Here is a 12,902-nt window from a genome sequence, read left to right as displayed (position 1 = left end):
CATCAATATGCTTAGTTCTAGCACGATATACTTGATTCTTAGCCAAGTGAATAGTACTTTGATTGTCACAAAGCAACTGAACTCCACCTTGCTGAACACCCAACTCCTTCACTAAACCAGTAAGCCATAAAGCTTCTTTTGCAGTATCAGCCGCTGCCATGTATTCATCTTCAGTTGTAGATAATGCCACAACAGATTGAACAGTAGACTTCCAACAAATAGGCCCTCCACCAAGAGTAAAGACATACCCCGTCGTAGATCTTATATTATCCAAATCACCTGCATAGTCTGAATCCACATATCCTACAACCAAAAGAATATCCCGCTGACTACCAAAAATAATTCCATGTCCCACAGTACCCTTTAAGTACCTAAAGATCCACTTGATTGCTTCCCAATGTTGCTTACCAGGTTTAGACATGTACTTACAAACTTGACTAATAACATGAGCTAAATCAGGACGAGTACATACCATTGCATACATCAAGCAGCCAATAGTATTAGAATACAGAACCTTTGCCATATCTACAGTTTCCTTATCTGTCTTAGGGCACTGTTCTAATGAGAGCTTAAAGTGATTTTCCAATGGAGTGCTCACTGGTTTTGCGCTGTTCATGGTAAACCTTTCTAGCATTTTCTCAACATAACCCCGTTGAGATAGCCACAGTTTCCTTGAGTCTCTGTCCCTGCAAATTTCCATTCCAAGAATTTTCTTTGCAGCACCTAAATCTTTCATATCAAATTCCCAACTCAATAAAATTTTCAAACCGATAACATCATACATGTTCTTTGCAGTAATTAACATATCATCAACATAAAATAACAGAAAAATAAAAGAACCATCATCAAGGCTCTTAACATAGACACAACAATCATACTCACATCACTTGTAGCCAATCTTGATCATATAGGAGTCAAACCGTTTGTACCATTATCTTGGAGACTGTTTCAACCCGTACAAAGATTTCTTCAATCTGCAAACTAAATGTTGTTTCCAAGTTGAGTGAAACCTTTAGGCTACTGCATGTAGATATGCTCCTCTAAATCACCATGCAAAAAAGAAGTTTTCACATCCATCTGCTCTAAATGTAAATCCCAACTAGCCACCAATACAAGTAATGCTCGGATTGAAGTGTGTATGACCACAATAGAAAAAATTTCATCATAATCAACTCCTTTCTATTGTGAAAAACCTTTTGCTACCAAACAAGCCTTGAACTTCTCCCCCCTTTTTCGGTTACTACTGGTTTCTTCTTATACATCCATTTGCAACCAATAGGCTTCTTACCCTCAGGAAGGCGAACTAACTCCCATGTGCGATTGTGATTCAAAGACTCCATCTCCTCAACCATGGAAGCCATCCACTTGTCGTTTTCCTGACTAGTAACAGCATCATGAAAAGTAATCGGATCATCACGGCTAACAATAAGTGCAAAAGAGACCAAGTCTTCAAAACTCAATCTATTCGGAGGCTTTATATTAGTTCGTCTCACACTGTCTCTGGAGAGACTATAATCATGTAAATCAACCGTAACGGAACCACCAAAAGTCAGTTGAGAAGTTTTTGTTTTCTCAACTGGAAATTGCTCGAAATCCACCACTGTCGTGTCTTTCTTCTGATGAAACATGGGTTGTTCATCAAAAACAACATCTCTACTGATCACAATTTTCTTCGCAACTAGATCCCAGAACTTGAATCCTTTGACACCTATCTTGTAACCCAGAAAAATGCACTATTTCGATTTTGCATCAAGTTTGGATCTCTCATCAGCAGGTACATGCACATTAGCAGGAGAACAAAAAATACGTAAGTGATCAAAAGTAACATCATGACTAGTCCATACCTCTTCTGAAACTTTCCTGGCCAATGATGCCCTTGGCGATCCATTGAAGATAACACGCCATGTTAGCAGCCTCAGCCCAGAAGTGTTTGGGAAGCCCCGCATTCAACGGCAAATATCTGGCTCTTTCATTCAACGACCTATTCATCCGTTCTGCAACACCATTTTGTTGTGGTGTCTTGCGCACTGTAAAATGCCTCTTAATCCCATGCTCTTTACAGAAGTTTAGAAACTGTGAATATGTGTACTCCGTACCATTGTCAGACCACAAACACTTGATTTTTCGTCATGTTTGGTTTTCTACCTCAGCTTTCCATAGCTTGAACTTCTCAAAAACGTCATACTTCTGTTTCAAAAAATAAACCCAAACTTTCTGTGAAAAATCGTCAATAAAAGTAATATAATACCTATATCCACCCAAAGACGATGTCGTGGAAGGCCCCCATACATCAGAATGCACGTAATCAAGAATCCCTTTAGTTGTGTGCTTCCTAGTCTTGAAACAAACTTTAGATTGTTTACCAAGAACACAATACTTGCAAAAATCAAGCTTACAGTTTGGTAGTATGCTCACTAAGATGAGCAAGACGCATATGCTACAGTTTGGTAGTATGCTCACAGGACTCAACAGAATGAACTCCACCTACAACGGTACTCCCTAATAATCTGTAAATATTCCCTGCAGTCATCTTTCGTTTCATCATAGTTAAAGCTCCTTTAACAATCCAAATGATTTCCCTATCTTCATCAGCCTTAGGGTAAAAACCATTCTTGTGCAAAGTGCCCAGAGAAATCAAATTATTCTTCAAATATGGGATATGGCGAACACCACACAACGTCCGAACAGAACCATCATACATCTTAATTCAAACATAACCAATACCAACAATATTGCAACATCGATCATCACTCAAATAGACAGAACCAAAATTAACCTACCTGTATGTCGAAAACCATTCCCTATTTGGTGTGATGTGATAAGAACATCCAAAATCAAGAATCCAAGCATCCGTCAATTGAGTCGTTGAAATAGAGAGCATATCACCCTCACTACAATCAGAATTGTCATCCTCGACCATATTCATAGACTTGGATAAGTCATCACGCTTCTCATCATTTTGCTTTTTCAACTTCGGATAGTCTCGCTTCATATATCCCGCCTCATTGCACTTGTAATAGTGAATTGTCTTCTTATCCCTAGATTTGGATCAGAAACTCCGCTTCCCAGACCCTTTCTTCTCTGGCTTCCGTCCATGATCTCGATTACTCTTGACATATAAGCTATCAGCTTGAGAGCTTTCCCTGCAATCTACTTCCACTGGTTGTAAGCCAACAAGGCTGCAGTAATCTCCTCAACTTTTGATAGTCTCTTTCCCATATGTAAGAGTAGTCACCATGTGTTCATAAAGGAGGCAACGAACACAACAGAATCATCACTTTGTCTTCATCCTCAATTTTCACATCAAGCCGAGCCAAATCAAAAATGATTTGATTGAAGACATTCACGTGTTGCGCCAAATCATGATCATCCTGCATCTTCAGCCCATACAGCCACTGCTTTAGATATATTTTCGTCGTTAAGGATTTGGACATAAACTGACTTTCTAACTTCTTCTAAATTTCATCTGGAGATGACAGATGCATGACGTGATACATGACCTCATCCTCCAAAAATAATGGTATGGTTCCTGTCGCTCGCTGCTATAATTCTTCCCAATCTTCCTCCTCCATCGATGCCGACTTTGTAGGTCGCAAAGCCTTCAAGATCCCTTGGTGCGCCAACAGATCCTTCACCCTTGTTTGACATAATCCGAAGTTACCCTGACCATTGAATTTCGTAACTTCAAATTTGGCTCCTGACATCTGATACCAAAATTTGAATAATCGGGTAAAGAAAACAAAAAGAACACAAGAATTTTAACGAGGTTCAGCAATGTGCTTACGTCCTTGATGCCTTAGGCGGCGCTAGAATTTTTTTTTTTATTTAATTCAATATCTCTTAGGTTTAGGTTACATCTCCTTTTATAATAAATAAACCCTGGTACATATTTAAAAAAATAACCCTGTACCGTACTACTGGGCCGCACCCCCAACTCACATAATCGTAACCCCCACTATAAGACTTTCTTTGTAAGGATTTACCGGTATATTTATGAGCTATACCTAACAATTTTTAACATTTAAACTATCATTGTCAATATTCTCACAAGTGTAATTATCACTAATAAGATTCAAATTGTCATTTTGAATTAACACATCCCCATCACTTAAAGGTTTATCTTTGTCAAAATGTATATTTTCATCGAATTAACATAATTATCATCGTTGTCATTCAAATTAACAGAATTATCATTGAAAATAATTTTATCCTCAACATCAAAAACATTATTAATTTCAGCACAAGTATGTGATTCATTCACAAAGAAATAGCTCCTATTTGAGATTGAATTAGCTGCTCTCATTTTTTTCTTACATTTTTCACATCGGAAATCATGTTTTCTAATTGCAGGACCCATTATCAAATTCTTAAAGAAAGATATCAAATGATAAATTAGAAACCAAAAATGATAGAAAGAACCTGAAAATTTAGAAGAATAAAACTTTGAAACAACCAAATTGCAAGTATTCAATATGACTATCAAATTGGAGTAAAAACAACTTTCAAATTCCTAAAATCTACAAATTCTTCAATTAAAAAATCAACAACACTAATTAAAAGTGGTAGTACGAATTTTCTTTTTTGGATTTTAGATGATAAAGAAGATCAGAGAAGTTTGAAATTAGGGTAAATATAAATAACACTTTTTTTTCATTAGACATCATTTTTTTATAAGAATGAAGATTTATTAAAATCAAGAGTCGAATAACAACTTATGAGCCTCGTTAAAAACCTCCCTAGTCTAATTGGAGGAAAAGAGTGCTACATAAGAGAACACTACAAACACAACCCAAAAACGAAAACCATGCATACAAAGATCACCAACACCTAATTGAAAGCAACTCAATAACAAAAAGCACTACCGACCAAAATAAGCACAAACTACAACCATCTAAGAAACAACAACAAATCCAACCGAAAAGGCTTCCTCGACAACATCAACGCGAACAATGACCGCAAGAGCGTAACATAGACAACAAAAACATTTCCAAAAGCTCCAAAGCGGAAAACCATAGAAAAAGTCGATGAAGAGACCGCAACCGAGCTAAATACAAAAGGCTACCGTACTAAAATTTCTTCATCTTGATTGATAACTTCGTCCACTATGGGCATATGATATTTGATCAGCTTCTTACCACGTTTGAGTGAAATCTACTTGCAATGCTTAATGCCTCCATTATGCACTACCTCGGCAACTTTGAGAAGATTTCATGGTTGCGTCGTAATAAAACCTAGGCAGATTGACCCATTTGTACCTCCAATACCTCAATCGATGCGCTTAAATTCTAGATCAACTAAAAAGACAAAGATTGGAGGAGCCAGACTTGGGCTCGCGAGCAACAACACTAAGAGAACAAAAACCCCTCTGCTCACATCGAATGCTCTGAACGATAAACCATCAGCATACACTACCTTCACATCAGTCTCATTACCCTCCAAAGCTGCGCACGCCTCCCCCACAATACCCTCTTGCGCCCCACTAACCTCCTGCAAGAAATTATTAAAACCAAAACAACTAACGCAATGGAAAGTGCATTGGTTCCCCACTACACATTGCTTTGGATTTCAAAAATCCAACTGCCCAACGCATAAAAAATAAAATAGCATGCGTAATACATTCTAAATCAGCCCAATAGACACGCACGTGCACACCACTTCCTACCTCCAATGTATTATGCACTAGAAAAACCACTCCTCTGTCAAAAGAAAGACAAAGTTCATATACCCCATAACGGACTATGTGGGACTCTTCATACAATTTACCTTCAAAAGCAACTCAGAATTAATAAAAGAGAAAAATATAAGTTTTTTTAAAATCTTATCATAAGAATTAATTAAGGAATGATGATAAACTTTTTGAAAAATAATTTTTTTTTATTAGCAGAATTTTTAAAATATGGGCCCCTAAAATTTTGGGATTTACAAATCATATTCTACACATGTAAAAGGATAGGCCTGGTTGGGACATGTACTCTGGTAGCATGAGACTAAGCTGATCGGTTGTTCATTGGCTAAAGTAGTATGAGCTACTTATGGACAACGGCGAACAATTTGCCATCTGCTGTAGAACTAGGTGGCATCGATGGCAAAGGATCTTAAAAAAGAAAGCAACCCACAATTAAGCTTTATTCAACAAGACTAACTAGGTTTGCTTAAGAAAGAATGAGACCGAGAGGTCCCTGAATAGAAACTCAAAACACTATAAAATGGCCTTTATTTGCTTTAATATTAACACAACTGAAAACTTATGAACCAAGTTGTTTAGGACTCCTAAAATTTGAACATTGAGAGAAAAGAAAAAGAAGAAATATAAAGAGGAGCAAATTACGTACAAATGAAGCTGGAAGAAGCAAGGTGAATGTAAGTGAGTCTCTAGTAAAGTGTGGTGTCGCTAGAATTTGGTGCGAAATTGTTAGAGAGTTTGTTAGATTACAGATTTCCTTAATCAACTCTACCATAGAAGCTTGTATAAATAAGTTGGTCCTCTCTCCATTATTTTTAACAAAGTTGATGAGAGTGTCGCCCTCTTTCTCCTCTTTAAAATTTTTGTAGTAAATACTCATAGGCACAACAGACAGTTTGGTTCGATTTCGTTGAAATTCTGGTGTAGACAAGGTCTTGGTCATTACATCCACAACTTACTCAAACGCTAGAGCTTCATTCACCAACAACTTTCTAGCAGCTACCTTTTCTCGCACAAAAAATAAATCCAATTAAACATGCTTGAACTTTAAGTGCATAACAGAATTTGCAGAGACAACTACAACACTGTAATATTCTGCTTCTATCATAGAACGAGAAACGACTTGCTGCTTCTGAGATCCCCAAGATACTGGATTATCACAAAAAAAAATGCAAAATCCTGTCTTAGGCCTATGATCATCACTGTTAGAACCTCAATTTGCATTAACAAAACCTATGATAGACAATTGCGATGAAGAGGTGAACTTCAGATCAAAATCAAGTGTTCCTTACAGATAGCGTAAAATACATCTAACAGCTTACAAATGAGTATCTAGGGGTGATTGCATGAATTGAAAAGCTTTATTAACTGCAAACGTGATCTCAAGTTGAACAATCACTATGAATTGAAGAGCACCAACTATGCTTCTACACTTGGTTACATTCTCAATTGAGCTGCCTTCATCAGTGAATAACTTGCAATTCGGAACCATTGGCATTTTCAAGACCACTTTTCTTCAAGAGATCAATTATAGGTTTCCTTTGGCTCAAGAATACACCATCTGATTTGCATAGTACCTTAACTCCCAAAAAATAGTTCAAAATACCAAGGTCTTTCAACGAGAAGGCCTTTTTCAAATTATCAATAACGCTTTGAAATTCAATATTCTCTCTACCAGTGGTTATAATACCATCAACGTAAATGAGGACATATGTTGTGTTTTCTCCGTTCTTTCTTATAAACAACGAAGCATTCAATTTTGCTAACACAAATATTTCGAATAACAAATATTGTCAATACTTTTCAAACTAGAGTGATAACTCTCTAAAATATTTATTATTTGGGACATTTCTAGTTAAGTTGAGCTTGAACATTAGCATAATAAGGATCATTTTATGCTTATTTTAGCATATTTTACATCATTTGCATATTGAGAGTGAATTGTTGGTTCTTGGGCTAATTTTGATATTTTTATTGCAAATTGCTACTGTAACAACCCAAATATTTAAAAAATAATATTTAATTGAAATTGGAGGTTAATTGTGAAAATTGGTAAATTATTGGTGACTAAATCAAAATTTATGAGAGTTTATAGGCCATTTTAGAAGTGAAGGAAATCCAAGGACCAAGCCTTGAATTTACCCTAAAACTGTCGGCAGCTTTGATTATAAGCGTGCATTTGGTTCTGATTTTCAGAACCAAAATGCTCCCAATTTTCCTTTCCCATACGCAGTTTCCAACTCCGATTCCGACGCCGTCCAAATTCCGATCGTCGTTTTAAAACCACCGTTGTGTTCATCATCGAGCGTGGAACAAATTCTTCAATTTAATTGAAGCGAAACGCTGCCAAACGTCGGTAATTTACAGTCAAAGTCTCGACGTTTTTGTTAGCTCTATCGCCGGGAAAATCTTAAATTCACCGCCGATCGTTGCTCTGTTTACGACACCTCCTGCACCATCGTGTTCCTTGTGTCGTTTCGAGTCCGCCAGTGTTAACCTTGTTCGCCGTCGAGGGCGGCGAGTGAGGAGGTGGAGCAGTCAAAGATTCGGGCGAGTTGAAATAGAGCTCTCCGCCGTTCAAAAATTTGAACAGATCTTTATAAGTATCTCGAAATCGCTTAAAATAATTTTTAGAAAATTTTTCGGAATCTTTAGACCCCCGGAGGAGGCCTCACGCGCCGCACGCGCCGCCGCAAGGAGAGTGGAGGGTTGGAAACCGGTTCGCTTAAAATAATTTTTAGAAAATTTTTCGGAATCTTTAGACCCCCGGAGGAGGCCTCACGCGCCGCACGCGCCGCCGCAGGGAGAGTGGAGGGTTGTAAACCGGTTTGACCGGTTTTGACTGGTTCGAATCGGTTTTCGACCGGTCCGAACCGGTATGATCGGTCTGAACCGGTTTCGACCGGTCCGAACCGGTTTGACCGATCTGACCCGACCCGACCCGACTGACCCGACCCGACCGTTGACCGTTGACCTTGACCGTTGACTTCCTTTGACCAAAACTTAAAATGGCTTTGACCGACCCTTAAACGACCGTAAATCTTTTCCTAGTATACCTATTCTAATAGTTTTCGATGTCCCGAATCCGTTTCCGAAGTCTGTTTTGTCAAATTCGAACCCGAAGGCCTCCAAATTGACGGTCAAAGTGAATGACTTTGACTTTGACCAAGAATCTGAATTTTTGAAAATTCATACTTTATGTTTTTTGACGTCCTGATTCCGCAATCCGTTTGGCCAAATTCAGACTCGAAATACCCCAAAATGATAGTCAAACCCAAAAAATGCTTATATACTTAAGAATTTTAGCTTTGAACAATTAAGTAAGCTTTGGGGTTGATTAATTATTATTGTTTGAAGGTACAAGAGACTCTCCGGATTATTCGACAGCTCGACCCAGCTCTTCTAGATCAGTTAAACCATGTATACTAGTATTCACCCGTTCAAAAACTGTAACAGAGTATGGTGAAACCAACAATCAGTAGATCTACTATCTGAACCCATTATCGAGGTGTGTTCCTGTTTACTAAATAATGGTTTTATATGTTTTGAAATATGGTACATTGAAATCTATGGTTTATTATTGTTGGTACACCGATTTATTGTTGATGATTTATGGACTTTGATGACTGGTATATGGATATTGATTTTGGGATGATTGAACTACAATTGTATAGCTCTGATCAAGCTAATAAATGGGCCTAATGTGACTCTTGAGGGCCCCAAGATGTTTCATTAGGTCGGCTTTCCTTTGCTGTGTGCTTAGGGTAAGCTATATAGACTTATTGACTTGTGCTTAAGGATACAAGCTTCATAGCCTATCCTTAAGTCGGCTTTCTTTTTGCTATGTGCATAAAGTAAGCTATATGGAAAATAATTTTGGGAACTACTGATAGTGTACCAGAAAAGGGTTTAAACTATGATTTTCAAAAGTTAAACTCTTTTACAAATTTGTGAGATTTACTGGACTATGATTTGTTTAATGTACCTATTATGATTTTATGGTAATGTTGGGACACACTGAGCCTAGCTCACCTTTCGAAAATGTTTTTCCCCTTTCAGATACTGTTGGTTAGATACCTCGGTTCGAGCACTTGGAGGATCAACATATCTCTTGAAGTATATCTGATTGTAATATTTTAAACTTGCAAGTTGACTTTATTCTGGTGACATGGATCTATTTTAAAGTATTGGATTTTATAATTATGATACTTTTGCTATAACTATTCAGTTTATCGGGGTTTTGATTTTTAAGATATGTTTTAAATTAATTTATTACTGATTGGTTTTATATTTAAGAGTTGAGTTTTAATATTATAATTTATTATAATTTCATGTCATGAATAATGTGGTTTTACATTGATTGGATATCGGTTTCAGAAAATGTCTTTAAAAATCATGTATGTGATCTACTAGACTTAGTCGAAACGTATAGGCCGGGTCTTGGGGGTTACATTTATTGGTATCAGAGCTTTTGGTTTTTAACCCTCGGACCGTGTATGAGTCCATATTGAAAATAAGGTTTTGAAATATTTTACAAAACAAGTTACAAAGGCCATGTCACAAAATTATTAAGATTTTAACTGTGTTCGAGACTCCAAGTGCTTATCTAACCCTAAGTTTTATCTTCTGTAGTAAACTTGAGATCCATCAAAATGAGTGCTAGACGTAGTCGTCGAACTAGCCGTGGACGAGGTCGAGTGGCTAGATTTGCAGATTCGATTGATGAGATACGGGTAGATCCCCCACCTCCGATAGGTGATCCTACTCCTACGACCCCAACGAATCTGCCTCATGCCGCTGGTATTGGCATGACTACACCGATCATAGGAGCGACCAATATTGAGTCAGAGTCTACCGGAGTTGCTTTGGATGAGAATTTTGGTAGACAATTTCTGCAGTTGATACATGGAGCAGTCAGAGCTACTGGTGTTGTATCAGAGGTTCCTATTTCACAGACTTTGATTGCCAATGGAGTTAGAACTTTTGGGGGACCGATTGGTGGAGCTCCTACTGAAGCTGAGGATTGGCTCCAGGATACAGAGAGACGCATGGATCAGTTGGGTTTAGACTCAACTAAGAGATATCAGGGTGTTGTGGCGATGTTAGATGACAATGCCTACACTTGGTGGGAGTCAGTGACCAGTAGTGTTCCTACCGATCGTTTGACCTGGAATTTCTTTAAGGATCGCTTTCGGAGTCGTTTTCTGGGAGAGCGCTATTTAGCTCAGAGACGTCAGTAGTTTCAAGACCTGGTTTAGGGAGACATGACTGTTTCTGAGTATGAGATCGAGTTCTTGAAGTTGCTGAAGTATGGATTCAGTATGGTACCTACTGAGAGAGGTCGATGTCGTAAATTTGCCCTTGGACTCAGATACAAGTTGCGTAGGCAAGTTGTAACCCATCAGGATGAGATATTTGATGTGCTGGTGAGCAGAGCCAAAGATGCTGAAGAGGTGGAGGTTTTAGCTTCTGGTAGAGAGCGTGTTGAACAGGAACGATCTAAGAAAATTTTAGGCCCGATGGAGTCATCAGCACAGTTCGGGAAAAGGACTCGTACTTCAGTCCCTCAGAGAAGCAATACACGTTTCAGGCCTGCAACATCCTCACCGTTAGTTGGCAGTCGAGGCGGTTCCTCGTCGTATTATCATGGGTTCCTCTATGAGTTTTGTGGTAAACAACACACAGGAGAGTGTCGTAAGAAGATGGGTCTTTGCTATCAGTGTGGATCTAGTGGTCATTTTCGGAGGGATTGTCCTCAGCTAGCTTCGTTTGAGCAGACCGCTACTCAGACTCCTGTGCGTTCTCAGACTACAGTTCACACTCCAATTAGAGATCGTAGCCAAGTAAAGGCTCGTGGTTCAGCGTCCAGGACTGACAGTAGAGCCTGACCTCAGCAAAATAGAGGGCTAATAGTTTCTGAGGCTAGACAACCAGCTTTGGTTTATGCCACTAGACGTCGGGATGACAGAGATGAGCCTGAGGTTATAGCAGGTACATTTACTATTTATTTTATCTCATACTTTGCATTACTGGACAATGGCTCCACTCACTCCTATGTATCGAGCTCGGTATCTCGAAACCTTCAGATTCCGATCGAGAACACTGAAAATACTGTTACAGTTACGAGTTCAGCAGGACAAGTGGTATTAGTAAATAAAGTATTTCGGCGTTGTCCTCTCGAGGTTCAGGGAGAAATTTTTCTCGCTGATCTTATGGAACTTCCTTTAGAGGAGTTCGATCTAATTCTTGGGATGGATTGGTTGAATAAACACAAGGTAAATCTGGATTGCGAATACAAGCGGGCTACTCTAAAGACTTCAGATGGTCGGACCGTGGTGTTAATTGGTGAACGGTGTTGCTATCTCTCCAATATAGTTTCAGCTATGGAAATTGATCGTATGATCCGGAAGAGGTATGAGACTTTCATTGCTTGTATTTTGAACACTAAAAGTTTATTATCCAAGATCGAAGAGATCCGTACAGTTAGCGAGTTTCCTGATGTCTTTCCAGAGGAGTTGCCTGGTTTACCTCCTGATAGAGAGGTAGAGTTCGAGATAGAGACTTATCCGGGATCTACACCTATTTCTATGGAACCTTATCGTATGGCTCCAAAAGAACTTAAGGAGTTGAAGGTCCAATTGTAAGAATTATTCGATCAAGGATTTATTCGGTATAGTACTTCACCATGGGGAGCTCCAGTTCTGTTCGTGAAAAAGAAGGATGGGTCGCTAAGATTATGTATTGACTATCGGAAGTTGAATCAGATGACGGTCAAGAATACATATCCACTACCCAGGATTGATGACTTATTTGATCAGTTGCGAGGAGCTACTGTATTCTCTAAGATTGATCTTCGTTCGGGTTATTATCAATTGAAAGTTAAAGGATCTGATGTTGCCAAGACGGCCATTCGCACTAGATATGGTCATTATGAATTCTTAGTGATGCCTTTTGGTTTGATGAATGCTCCTGCAGCTTTCATGGATTTGATGAATCGGGTGTTTCGACCATATTTGGATCAATTTATGGTGGTCTTTATTGATGATATTCTAATATATTCTCGTACTGAGGTAGAGCATGACGAGCATTTGAAAATCGTTTTGTGGACTTTGAGAGAGCATCGTCTATATGCCAAACTAAGCAAGTGTGAATTTTGGCTTCAAGAAGTGTCGTTTCTGGGGCATATTATTTCGGCGTGAGGTATTCAGGTCGATCCAAG

This window comes from Hibiscus syriacus, unplaced genomic scaffold (assembly GCF_006381635.1).
Source record: "Hibiscus syriacus cultivar Baekdansim isolate YM2019G1 unplaced genomic scaffold, ASM638163v2 tig00113099_pilon, whole genome shotgun sequence".
NCBI lineage: Eukaryota > Viridiplantae > Streptophyta > Magnoliopsida > Malvales > Malvaceae > Hibiscus > Hibiscus syriacus.
This window is presented reverse-complemented; position numbering follows the sequence as displayed.